Raw genomic sequence first — 14,096 nt, forward strand, 5'->3', positions numbered from 1 at the left:
TGGTGTGGCCTAGTTGCAACGTTAAACGATTATCTTTGTACGTGACAATCCTCTGAAGTGAGTTTTATTGAGTGACAAAGACTCTCATATATTGTCATGAAAACATTAAATATAACTTACTTGCTTAAGAGTCTTATTGCTCACATTATTGCTTCAGAAGACATGCTTACCATTTTAAAATTATATTTACCGGTTTAAAACTACGCGCGTGGCCAACACTTTTTGTCTGGTGGCTTTGGCCGTGGCTGGTTACCACCCTAGCTATAAAACTTGCCACCAAGCGATAGCGTTTCGGTATGACGCCGCCAAACCCAGTAGCGGTGTATAGGTTTAATATAACTGCCATGCTACTAACAGGTTAGCACCAGGTGATTCAAGGGCTAACATCTAGTTTAAAAAAAAATTACTAACAGCCCTAAGATAATAACTATGAAGAGAATATGGACAACCTTGCCCAGCAGTAGCTCAATACAAGCTAATATAAACCAATAAATAGGTCTACACTCTTCTCTTCAGAAAATAGACGATACCGTAAAACCGCAGGGTGCCAGGGTAAACGCTCTTACCGTGTGATTGACATCCCGCCAATCAAAAGATTTCTATCCTCGTTCCCAATACCTATCGCCTGTATTTGTAGTAAATTGTGGTACGGCAAACCTTCTCACCTTCCGTTTTACCACAACTTATTATTTAAGTGCCCTTAAACCAAAATTATTACGTCACTTCAAAGAAATTTCAATTTAACACAAAGGTCATCACAACTGTGATACATACAATGATAAACAGCAAATAATTATAAAATTTCGTGAACAAAACTCCACAGGTTATTAAGAGTTTTATTTGAAATCAGCGTAAAACCAACTTTGTAAAGGCTTTATTAGCATCGTAAAACGGGCCTTTATCTCATAGCGACGCGAAAAATTAATCTTCATATCTCGGCCATTACAAAAACTTTCAGATTTTTCGCTCGTTCTTTCTTAAGAAACCTTTGTTTCATGAATATTAAAAATTTTAAGGATAAAGTTGGTTATACAACATTAAGATTATTATATTATAAAGCATTTTATTTTATTTTTTGTAGGTATTTGTTTAGGTTGTATAGTAGCTGTAATTTAAACTGTGACTGCCAGAAAACTTTATAATAAATCGAGATGAAAGAATAATATTTTTATTTGTTAGTAGGTAGCTGTTATAATTAATGGTTTATGAAATTAAATACGCGTTATACCAGGGATGGAAAATTGATAAATCCAAGAACCTTTTGAATACAATATGACAATTAGAAAGTGGGTGGTCCTTGGTTCGATCAGCATCAGCAATTTTGAAATTTGTAATACCTGAATTTACTCGGATCTGGACTGGCAAAACGTGCCGCTAAGGTATTACAAGCTGAACCGATTAAGGGTATAGGTTTGATAAAACTGTAAGGGGTACAGTTTTATTGAACTTCTACCCTTACACTAACAGCTTAGATCGCTATCATCTTAGACTGTGTCATAATTTACCATCAGATGAGATCGGAGTCAGAGGATACTTGTAGTATTATAAAAAAAGCGGCCTTACGAAGCGATCTCCGTCCGGCAATCCAGCAGATAACAAGAAAAACAGTGTAGGTAAACCTTATTGAATATGATATTTAAAGAATTATATTCTCAGTACAGCTGACCCTCGCTGTCAAAAACAATGCATGACTAAATAGTTCAGCAAAAATCTTACCTTCATTAATATTAGATCAAACAAGTGTTTGCTTTCAAATCTTTTAGGAATCACAATACAATTTAAAATGTTGTCATTCAAGGTTAAAGAACTACGTTTGTGAGACTTCATCAAATAAAATTTAAGTGGAATAAATGAAAATGATCAATTTAATTCATTGCCTCTCGGGACTGTAGCGTGCAGCTTCATGAGTCTTGAAAACTAAATAATTATCGTTATTCCTGAGAGGTCTCGAACACAGATCGCTAGAACCGCTGAATATGTGTTATAAGATTACGAGTAGCCCCTCGTAAGTTACACAATGTAGACCGACCTAACGTGTCGCCCGCCCGTTTTTAGTACCGCGATGTTTTACCTAAAATCGCGGCAGATAGGGAAGTAAGGAGACCTAACATCCCACAGGTAGTAATGACCGTTAGCACTGCGCCTACGTCACGCGCAGTGCTAACGCTGCCTATATTTATTTAACTCGCGTGAAAATTTGCGATGCGATTTTACCCGTGGCCTCCACGTTACATTGTAACATTACATAAATGTAAAAGAGAATCGCTTCCAGATATTGCAACAACAGTTTTTTACTTTCACATTACGGTATCTCGTATCGAGATGAAAATGTGTCTACGTTTGCGCAGCTTCTTTCACATTCTCGTCGGTGCGACAGCTGAAGTAGCGATACGCGATGTTGCGCGACAAGTGGCGCCGCATGAGTTCACTGTAGTCTCGGACGATTGCCAACTTTAGAATTTGTTACGACACGTATTTACTTAAAAATGTTTACCAACTTTCATCAATAAACTTGCTACGCCCTGCGAGCTTCACAAACAACATTTTGTGTACAAAGTTTTCTTAGAATTACCTAGATTTGTTTTATAGGACACTAGTGACCTGCGTCTTTACACCCGTTACTATGGGTCGCAGTTCAATGATCAAAGAGCACGTTTGCAAAGCCTCTTAAAATATATACTGTAGATTTAACGTCAATGTCAGATCTAATTTTTGTCTGAAACCAAGTAGAAATATTCAATTATTGGTTTGAAAATAGGACTTATCTGAAGCTGAAAATATCTCAATACAGTAGTAGTACATAATAACATGTTGGTAGAATAACCTACATGTTATTGTGTAACATTCACTATGGGAAACGGAACTGGCTTCAAAGCGCCTTAACTTTATCATTGTGACGGATTGCGGAGCGGAAAAATAACTTAGTTACAAGAGTCGAAGAAATGTTGTACGTGGAATATATAATATCTACTCGTATTAATATTAAACTAAATAATATGTACATAATATTTTCTTTTTTTTCTATTCCACTACAAGTTAGCTCTTGACTGCAATGATCTCACCTGGTGGTAAGTGATGATGCAGACTAAGATGGTAGCGAGCTAACCTGGGAGTATGGCAGTTATATTAAACTTATACTCCTTATCATCGTACCGGAACGCTAAATCGCTTAGCGGCACGTCTTTGTCGGTAGGGTGGTAACTAGCCACGGCCGAAGCCTCCCACCAGACAAAAATGTAACAGAGTTCTCCATAACGTTCTCAAATGGGTTTAAAGTCTTGAATCCGCACTTGGCTAGCTTGGTGGACTACGGCCTATACCCTTCCAATTATAAGCCGATAAGAGCCGATAATGGACTGATAATGAAGATTTTTGTTTCACACTCACGAAGGAAGTAAATTTTCTTTGATGTAAATAACAAATGATTATTTTACGCAATCAAAAAGTATCTTCACTGAGTTTTCACTGTAATTTTAATTTTAAGCATATAAATTCGAAAAGTCATTGGTCATACTCAGTCCCTCCGAAAGTAGGGCTAGAAAACCACTAAGACAGAAAGACAAAAAGATCGGTAAGATATTTTTTAAAAGGTACTTCTTTGTATGTAACATAACATATTTTCATAATATATCATGGAGTTCCGCAAAGTAACGCCTGTTTTCTATCCAATATTTAAATACGACGTATTAAGCTTAATTTATATAATAAATCTGTCATTATTAAAATGGATGCCAATAATAACAATATATTACTAGGTCATTATCAAGAGAGTCGCAGGGGCCCAGGAACACAATACTTAAGAATTGTGGTGTGTGGAAATATCTATATAGATAAAATAAATAAATAAAAAATAAAAATAAAATAAAAAGCCTTTTATTTCTTGCATTCCATAGTACAATTTCATTTACAATGTGCATATAGAATAGATTAGAAATAAATAAATTAAAATTAATGTGATTTATGATTAGCAAATAATTACAATGTAATAATAATATATTCAAATCCATTTTATTTTTGTAGTTTCATTTAAAAATGTAAAAGTAAATTAATTAGTTGTCGATTTAAGTTAGTGTTATAATTTGCATAACATCATAGTAATCAATTTAATGTTTTTTTTTAGCAAGAACCCTCTCCATGAAAGGTAAAGGCCTCCTCCAGAGAAGACCAGTACTCTCTATTCTCTGCCGCTCGTAACCAATGAGGACCTGCTACTTTTATGATATCGTCTACCCAGCGTGCATTTGGTCTTCCTCTCTTTCTCTGTCCTAGTGGGCCTGTCCATTGTGTTGTCTTTCTTGTCCATCTGTTATCGCTTAGCCTCGCTACGTGACCAGCCCATCGCCATTTGAGCTTTTGTGAATAATTGAGAGCGTCAATGGCTTGAGTTTTCTGTCTTATATGAGTGTGGCGGATCTTTTGGATTTTCCTTATTTTCATAATGCTCCTCTCCATACTCCTTTGGCTGGATATAATTTTGTTTTTTACTTTTCTGGTAAATTTCCAAGTTTGGCAGGCGTATGTTAATGAGGGCAGTAGGCAGGTGTTCATGACTCTCGTTTTCATTCGTATGGACATTTTACTTTTGAGTATTTCTTTGAAGCTCCAGAACTTTTTCCATGTGATGTTGACTCTTCTCTCTACTTCTTGTTCGTTATTTTCTTGGCTAAATGAAATTTGCTTTCCCAGGTAAATGTAGGCTTTTACATATGTTAGGGGTGATTTTTCCAGGTATATTGGTCTTTCAGTATGGTTCGTCATGACATTTGTTTTTGTTAGGTTAATTTCCAAGCGCACTTTACGACTTTCTTGGTATAGATAGTTTATCATTTCTTGTAGTTGGTTTGTATTTTCTGAGAGCAAGACTATGTCGTCAGCAAATCTCAAATGACTCAAGTAACGTCCTTTTATATTTATGCCAACTTTTTCCCAATTTAGTTTGCCAATAATGGCCTGTAGCACCGCTATGAAGATAGTTGGAGAGAGTGGGTCTCCCTGCCGTACACCTCTGCCCATTTGTATGGGTGGTCCTGTAGTCTCTAGCTTCACTCTACTAGTACTGTTAAAATAGATATTTTTTATGGTTTTTATGTAGTCTAGTGGTACTTCTTGAGAGAGTAGCGTATCCCAAATTGATGAATGGAACAGAGAGTCAAATGCTTTTTGGTAGTCGATAAAGGCAATATAGAGTGGTCTCTTGAACTCTTAGTATTTTTCTATCAGCATCTCTAGCGAGTGTATGTGATCCACTGTTGAAAAATTTCTTCTGAAGCCGGCCTGTTCTATAGGTTGGTATTTTTCTGTGCTTTCTTTTATCTTTTTCTCGATTATTGAGGAAAACAGTTTATATAGTGAAGGTAGTAGGCTTATCGGTCTGTAGTTATTTATGTTGTTAGGGTCTCCTTTTTTGTAAAGCAATATAATATTTGACTCTGACCATTGACGTGGTGTATATGAGCTGTTCAGTATCTGATTAAACAGTAGATTTAGTGGTTTTGCTAGGAACTCACAACCAGTTGTTATAATTTCATTGGTGATACCGTCGGGGCCTGGGCTTTTCTCTGTTTTTAGTGTTTTAATCCCTTTAATCACTTCAGAATCTTCTATGCTTGCTCTCGTCTCTCCTCTATTTGTGTCCGGTAGTTCGTATCCATATTGGCTCGGTGTGCTATTTTCAGTATTTCGGATCTATTTTGGGTATTTTTTGTTTTGTCTTTCAACTCTTCAATCCATAGTTTATGTGTTCTCAGTTCCTTGTATGCCTTCTTGACACTGTTTGTGGTATTAAGGTGTTTTTCGAAGGTTCTTGTGCGGTGCGCCTTGTAGTCTAAGTAGGTACATTTACTAATGAGTTTGTAGAGTGCTTTTAGTTCATTTTTCATGGCTCTTGATTTTGGTTTAGTCTTTTGTAATTCTTGTCTTCTGCAAATTAACGCCTTTGTGCGTGCTGATAGTGTCTGGTTTTTTCCTGGATTTGTTCTAGGTGTAACCTCGTAAGCTTTTTTTAGGCTGGTGTCTATTGCGTTTATAATATTATCGTAGTGATGTTGAACGGAGTCCTCGTCTCTCCAGTTCGTAAGTAAGTTTGTTGTGCAACTTTTCAGCGTTTGTTTGTAGGTTTGTATTTCTTCTTCTTTTTTAATTGGGATCTGGAGCATTGGCCAAACATACACCGGCTTTTTGTTATGGGAAGAATGTTAAGTGTCGCTCTCACAGGTCTGTGATCCGAGGGGTAAGTGATGTTTAAAGACTGTATATTATTGCATATGTTTTTGTGTAAAGTTGTCAAGATATAGTCTATTTCGTTTTTTATTTTGCCATTTGGAGATCTCCAAGTCCATCTTTGTTTACTATTTTTTTTGAAGAAGGTGTTCATGATAGATAGGTTATTCTCGTGCGCAAACTCAATGAGTCTATCTCCTCTACTGTTTCTATCTCCGTAGCCGTGGTTGCCAGTAGCGGTTTCATTAGGATTGGTTTGTCCTATTTTGGCGTTAAAATCTCCCATGACTATGATATTGTTATCTGAGAGTTGTATAGCTTTGTCGACAGTACTGTAGAAAAATTCCAACACCTCGTCGCTCGACGCCTCCGTTGGAGCGTAGACTTGAATGATACTTAATTTTAAGTTATTGATATTCATCCTTAACAACGCTACTCTTTCTGATAGTCCTATGAAGCTTATGATGTATCGTTTTAGATGTTTTTTGACAATTAATCCTACTCCATACAATCCAGGCGTTTCTCCAATGTAGTATAAAATAAACTCGTCGTGTTCTTCAATCTTGTTTCTAAGTTTTCTAATTTCTGATAGACCAATAATATCAAACTTTATATTTTTCAGACACTCTGTTAATTCCAATAATCGTGAGTATGTCGACAAAGTTTTAACATTGTATGTTAATATGTATAGGGTATTATGATGGCTGTTTTTTGTACTGTTTGTTTTTATTTTCTCTGGAGGGTTTTGGTCGTGATCTTCCACGGTGACCGGCCGGCTTGGAAGATCCATATATCTATATAGATATATCTATCCATATATCTATCTATATAGATAGGTATGTTGTAAAGATGGATGTCCAACAGTTACCTACTAGTTACAAATAATTCGAACATTAAACAAAGAAATTACCTGCAGTTCTTTACAAAACTGAGTTCAGTTTGGCGTGAGTTGGGGAACTTTAATGAGCGTACGATGTCCCAAATAACGAGCGGAAAGAGTACCTAACTAGCGTAACAGTTTCTTGAACGATAAACAATCCTTGGATTTTTAAAACTTGCATAAAATTTTCATAGTTTTAAGGCTAATGCAGCTTACTTCAAGCGTACCTGATACCTTTTTCGGAAACTTGAGTTACGGAATGAGTTTTCACGGATTCAATTATTTAATAGTAAATGATGATTCTGTTCAATCGACTAAATTGTATTATAATATAATATAAGATTTGACTTAAGAATTTGGGAGCGTGGGTACCGGGGACTCGGGCTCTTTTTAAAGAATTGTCAAAAAGGGTAAGCGAGTCTGCCGGTGGTCATAGAGCGGGTCGAAGTAGTAGAGTATTTGTTGGTATATTCAAACGGTCAATGCTGCCAACATCTTAGGAACTATGCCTCGCTGCAGTAGTTTCGAAGAAATAGATTTAACATTTTGTTTCGTATTACTATTAGTATTTGTTTTTCTTACATTGGTTATTTTTGTTTACGAATATCAAAAAGAATATAATATAACAGGTATATTCTTATGGGTCGATGATATAAGATATAACCATAACCATAAAATAATTTTTGTATTTAAGCTCAGATAGGTAGGTAATTATGTTTAATGCAAAAAATATGTTATGAATATGAGTCGTAACATATTTTTTGATCGTTTACTATAAAAAAGGACATTTATAATTTCTGAAGTTGCTTTAGTTTAGTCTGATTACCATCCTACAGACAAAGACGTCGCTAAGCGATATATCGCTGTGGTAACGGTTCCCGTTTAGGGTATTTGGTTTAATAATTCAAGATAGTAATAATTATGCTTCATGTTGACACTTAGACGCAGCGTGCAGGTTTGAACTCGCATCGCGTACCTATACTACGAGTATGATGTAGAGACTACTGGTTAAAGTACAACCAATAGTCTTATACTGATTCTGCATACGGTGAGTTTGAAAAGCGATATTACTATGCGACTTCTTAATAAATGACTTTATGAAATATGATATAATTTTGTCTAAGTGTAAAGAAAACAATTAAAAAAACAACAACAATAATATTAATTAATTCAGTTTAGTCTATTTTCATTTTTATTAAGTTTAGTTGCAATCCCTTATAATTGATTTTCAAACACCACGTTTGCATATAAGGAAATGCTCTGGAAAATAAAAAAATCATCATGGTGGGCTTGCATTATTATTACATTGAATATTTTTTTATTCATAAAATGAAACCAGTTTTATGTTTTACAACCATTGTACTGGGCTCTCTTGCTTTTAATAACACTACAGTAAAAAGCGAGTCAACACACTACTATCCCCTCACCATGTGTTGAGAAAAGAAATATGACGTAATTTTGGTAATGCCGAGCCTCGGGGGAATGAAAAATTCAAGGACCGGGGACAGTGCCACCGCACTGCTAGAAATGTTTTGTTTTATGAATATTGTCGCCAGTTTATAATAGTCTTCACTTCTAAATTCACCTCATAGTTATTAAGTAATTAAATAATGCGGTATTCTAGTTTTGTTTACTGGTACCTATTCTAAAGTTTATTTTAGGAATTTTGTGCCTGCTTTAACAGCCGTTGCTGAACGATTGTTGTAGATGCTGGAAGAAGCTCAGAGGATACTGCTGCCTATACTCCGTTATATTCCCTAAGTCGCTTCTTACGAGACCCACAGGAAGGGAAGGGCGAAGGAAGCGACGTGTGGCGACCACAGATCAGAATACAGTCTGATCTGAGGTCTCCACAGTTCACGGTGCTTGCTTATATACGACTAGTTTTTGCCCGCGGCTTCGCAGTTCAATTTTTGATTTGTTAAATTTTAACTACAATGGTTTTAATCAAAGTCTTGCTGCTAATAGAAAAATATGAACGTAAATTACTTAATAAATCAGAAACTTTCATTTATATGATGACTTTTTATAATATTACTTCATCCCTTATTGATGTCTTTGGAGTTGGAATTTTTAAAATTTGTGAAACATGTATTTCTCTATTTTTCATCGAAAACCTAAAATCAAAGTTTCATGGATGTAACTTGAAAAATAAATTGGATTTTATTCAAACTTTCACCCCCCATTTAACGCTCTTTTTTTTTCAAAAATCCTTTCTTAGCGAATGCCTACGTTGTAATAACTATCTGTGTGCAAAATTTCAGCCCGTTCCGTTAGGTGGTTAGAGCTGTGCGTTGATAGATCAGTCAGTCAATCAGTCACCTTGACCTTTTATATATATATGGATAGATAATTAAGCCAAGTACAATTACTCCACGTATACCAATATTTTTATCAATATTTTACATTTGGAGTGGCATCAACATAAACCGATAGCCTTTTCCGGAGGGCTTTAGGTCTGAAGCCTTTGTCCGATTCACGATCAAGCTTCCAGGGGTCGTCAAGACGTTTCGTTGACCTTTCTCTTCGAATCGGAAATACGTATGTTGTGGTAAATTCAATTGAACTTTGAAACGGGTAGGTACTTTTTAAATTTTGATCGTTATCAAAGGCTTTTTTTCTTTACACGTATAGCTGTTTCGGAGAAAAGTTTCCGGTAAAGAAGTAAAAGGATAAGTGAATTTTCCTCAACTGTGGGGACTAAAGTTTTCGTGGGTTATGTTCGACACAATACAAGGAATTTATTCATATTATGTTCATATCTTCACTTCACTCTGAGAGCAGTTTGAATATTGTGTTACAAATATAGCAAAGACGGTGTGTTAGGTCTATCTATTTAGTAATCCAACCTATCGTTGGCGTATCAAAAGTAAAGAGTTAGTCTATGGTAAGATAGAAATTTGAAACAACATTCTAGGCATTTTAGCGGCAAACCTGCATATAAAACTTAATTAAAGCTTTATGCATAATGATTTCTATTATATGTTTACCATAAAATAAAGGTATGTTGAGGTATACATTATATGTCGTAAATTATCATTTCATTTAACTTAAGTTTTAATTTCATCTTTACATATAAAACAGTAGGTACGGTAAAATCAAAAACTCTACGTGAAAGAAGTCGCTCTAGTTAATGAACACCTTCTGTATTGATAATATACACACTTATAATATAATATAAATATTATGAGACCCGGCCACGCTACGGTTAGGTTATAAATTATTGATTTTATGTTAACCTTGCCAAACGCTAAGATTTCACGTTCCTGTAGAACTTAGGTAAACATACTATATTATACAGACTTATTATATTGCTGTATATGGCTTGGTATGCGTATGAATGGAACACAAAAAATAGTAAAATTAATATAGACTACATTACACGTTCCGTTAGTAGGTTTATATATCGTTATTACTGTAACGTTGTGACGTATCTGACCAAACAAAAGACATCCGACCAGAAATAACAGTTTTGTTGACACAGCACAGTCCGGCTATTATTGATAGAAGTAATTTATTGCATTGGATGCTCTATTCTAAGAGAAATGGAAATGGAATCTCAATGAGATTACAGGGCCCAAAATTTATAGCCTTCGCCCCGGAAACTTTGACGGCTATTGATTTTTTGGAAGTACACGATTCCAATGAAAGAAAATTTTTGTACGCCCCGCTGACGTAATGAACCTCTTTTTCAGAATTCGTACGTATTTAGGAATACTGTAAAATAACATATTTTATATATTGTTTGTATTAGTACTCCTTTAACCAATACTTATCAACATCATGTGATGGCGGTGAGTTTATGGTCTTCTGGAAGGCTTCATGTCTTGTTTCCGCACAATGACGATTAACCTTCCATTGTAAGTTAATTTTTAGGCCGTCAGATTTTCCACAGCCATTGAAGCTGTGACAGGCCACTAAGGATTTCAGTCAGTTATTCTGGAAATAATTCTAGTTTGTAGTAGTAGAAGGAGACGGGTCTTTGCTTTTTTTTAATTATATGCATACACGGAAATTGCCCTATAAGGATATATTATAATTTAGGATTCCTATCTTCTGATATAATGCACTCGTATAATAATAATATAATAAGTAATATCAAATGATCCTAACTCACTGGATCCTAAGAAATTATATTTAAATAATTATTGTTCAATGGAATTTATTAAATTTTTCCTGTCATATTATGTTATTCATGTTATGAAATTAATAGGATTTTAGGAGAGTTGTTTTGTCATTTTCCCACAGAGACCGTATGTGGTACCGTGGTATACATACGTACTTTTATATATGACAAGCCATCTAACTACTTCTTTGTTAGGTTTGTGCGTTTATCATTCTGCTGAGCAGCAAAAAAATCCTATATATTTCTGTCTACTGACAGGGTTTATCCAACTTGCACGGACTAAAACAATCTCCTCAAGATTTCTGCACGGAACCGCATAGCATGGTGAATGGGTCGTTAAGGTATAAATAAAGGTGCAAGCATAAAGGTAGATTTAAAAAATCATAACCCAATCACAATTAAGTATGCAAATAAATGGAGCTCGCGTGGATTCTATGACCTGGAAAATAAAATGGTCGCTCACTACACAGGCTGAAATATTCCAATATAAAACACAATCTGGGGCAAATCACGCTACTTACTTTACGTTTCCTTGAAGAGTCTTGTGACCGCAATGTGCGAATTAGTTATGCTCGAAATAAGTAGAAAAGTAAGGTTATAGAATTACGGTCCAAATAATGCATTATAGTAGTCGACATTTTTTCGATATTTGTGAAGTAGGTAGTTTCAAAAAATAATTCGACATAACAATATTCTTTATTTGCAACAACAGAATTGAGCAGTTGAGCATGCGTCTTGTACCATAAAATATTACTACTGTGCTACGGGGTACTATATAAGCTAGCCAGCCAGTTTGGAAACTAGATATTAATAGACTATACATTTAATTGCACACAAATTTGTTACAAATAACATAATGAAGTAAATTATTTAAAAAAAATTGGTGTGCACAGGCGGTCTTATCGCTATATCGATCTAAAAATTATTTTTGATCTGGTCTGATATTTCTTGTCGTCACAACTTGCCCTAATTTACACTGTATCATGCTCTTAAAGATCGAAGGAGACTAAAACATAACATTGGATGCTATTTTCGACCATAAAACTGTAAAAGAGATTTGCAGAACCGAAAAGATTTAGCAAACAGAACATTTAAAAAATTAATAATTTAAAAAAGGTCCTGTTAAATTTAAATCATAAAACATAATCGCTTTTATGATTTTATCGTCTCTTAATGATCAAGGAAAAGCCGTTTAAGAAATATTTACGCAAAATTAGCCTTTAATTTCTTACTTAAGAGATTCTATAATCAAAGAGAAAAAAAATATTTCTGCGCTGTCTGATTTAATTTGATTTCCTTTCCCTAATACCAGCAATCAATTTTCAAACTCAACTTCCTTTAGTGCCTTTTTTCAAATATATAATATTATTGAAACACTAATAGGAAGGTAACTTAATATAATTTTTAAACATTTATCATTTTAAGAAAATATTATTAAAAAACGACATTTAAAGTACGCATGAAATGCATTTTATGAACTGAACCTTTCCTCTTTTTACCTGTTAAAATTGTGATCAAAAAATAAAATAAGAGAAAAACGCTTCGAACAAAATAAAGGTTATATACAGTTTATTACTATATTGTATTATTACAAATGAGTAAGAGTTTACTAAATCAATTAAAGTATAGAAACAAATAAGTTATCTGCAGCAGAACTAGTGTGAGTAGCCTTAAGTGGAAACGTATAGCAACTATTCAAGTGAACCATCTAAATAAACAAGCACCTTTATCCTTTGACTCAAAGAGTAACACCTGAAGCAATTTAATTTCACGTATCAATCCTGTAAAAGCACTACATTCGATGTCTCCAGAGTGTATCTGTCTGCTTTCAACATATACAATACAAATGTTTCCAAATTTGATGGATGTAAGATATGGTCTCTTGTGTGCGGTGAATAAAGTAAAATAATCGTAGTAAAGAGTCAGAGTATATATACCTGGCTGAATTTTGAAAGTGGAAACTTCTTTAGGTGCGTTGAGAACTTTTTGAGTGAAAAGCTATCATGGAACTCGCGTCATCGTCACTGAACGCTATCCGTGAGCTATATTTATAATGTTTATGTACATTTTGGGTAAACAAAAAGTGAGAAACTTGCATCATCGCACCACACGCTTCCCATGAGCTATATGTATCATCATCGTCAACATCATACAAACCCATTACCGGCCCACTACAGAGCATATGACTACAATAATAAGGGGTTAAGATCGTAGTCCATCATGCTAGCCTAGTGCGGATTGGTGGACTCCACACACCTTTGAGAACATTATGGAGATCTCTAAGGTATGCAGATTTCTAGCTTTTAGCTATGTCTGATCTAAATATGCGTATACAGTGCGGACATGTAACGGTACCGTCAACGTAGTTAATGGCAATATTGAAGGATGGTCTGGTTTAAAGATGGTCACGATCTAGGGCATTCTCATGACATATGCACACCAGCGTATTTGTCATCGCATCAGATACGTCTCAATGTCAATGACTCTTGCCCGTCGTTATAAGTCGGTGCTTCTTACGCGATCGATCGGATCACCTGATGTTCTGTATTTCACAAGGTATTTAAGGTAAAATCTATTTAATATGCGAATATTCCTGCGGTAAATAGTCCAAGTCTCTACACAGTAAAGGAATTGTCGATACGATCACCATGTACACTTTGATTTTTGTATTTAACTTAATTTCATGTGAACGGAGAAACTTCTCACTAAGCTTGCCAAATGCTGCCGAGGCATCGCATATCCTATAAGTATCCTCCAAATCTGTACCTATATACTTAAATTTATCAACCTGCTTGAGCATCTTTGAGGGATATAACTGGAGGGGTGTTATATGTGTTTAAAGTGAACATTTCCATAAGCTCTGTTTTCTGT

The 14,096-nt window shown here is 34.9% G+C and overlaps 1 protein-coding gene across 1 annotated transcript in view; it reads left to right on the forward strand.

Annotated features, from left to right (window-relative positions):
• Positions 1 to 14,096, forward strand: part of LOC120628657 — a 473,143-nt gene that overhangs the window by 719 nt on the left and 458,328 nt on the right. The window lies entirely within an intron of this gene.

Source organism: Pararge aegeria, chromosome 13 (genome assembly GCF_905163445.1).
Source record: "Pararge aegeria chromosome 13, ilParAegt1.1, whole genome shotgun sequence".
NCBI lineage: Eukaryota > Metazoa > Arthropoda > Insecta > Lepidoptera > Nymphalidae > Pararge > Pararge aegeria.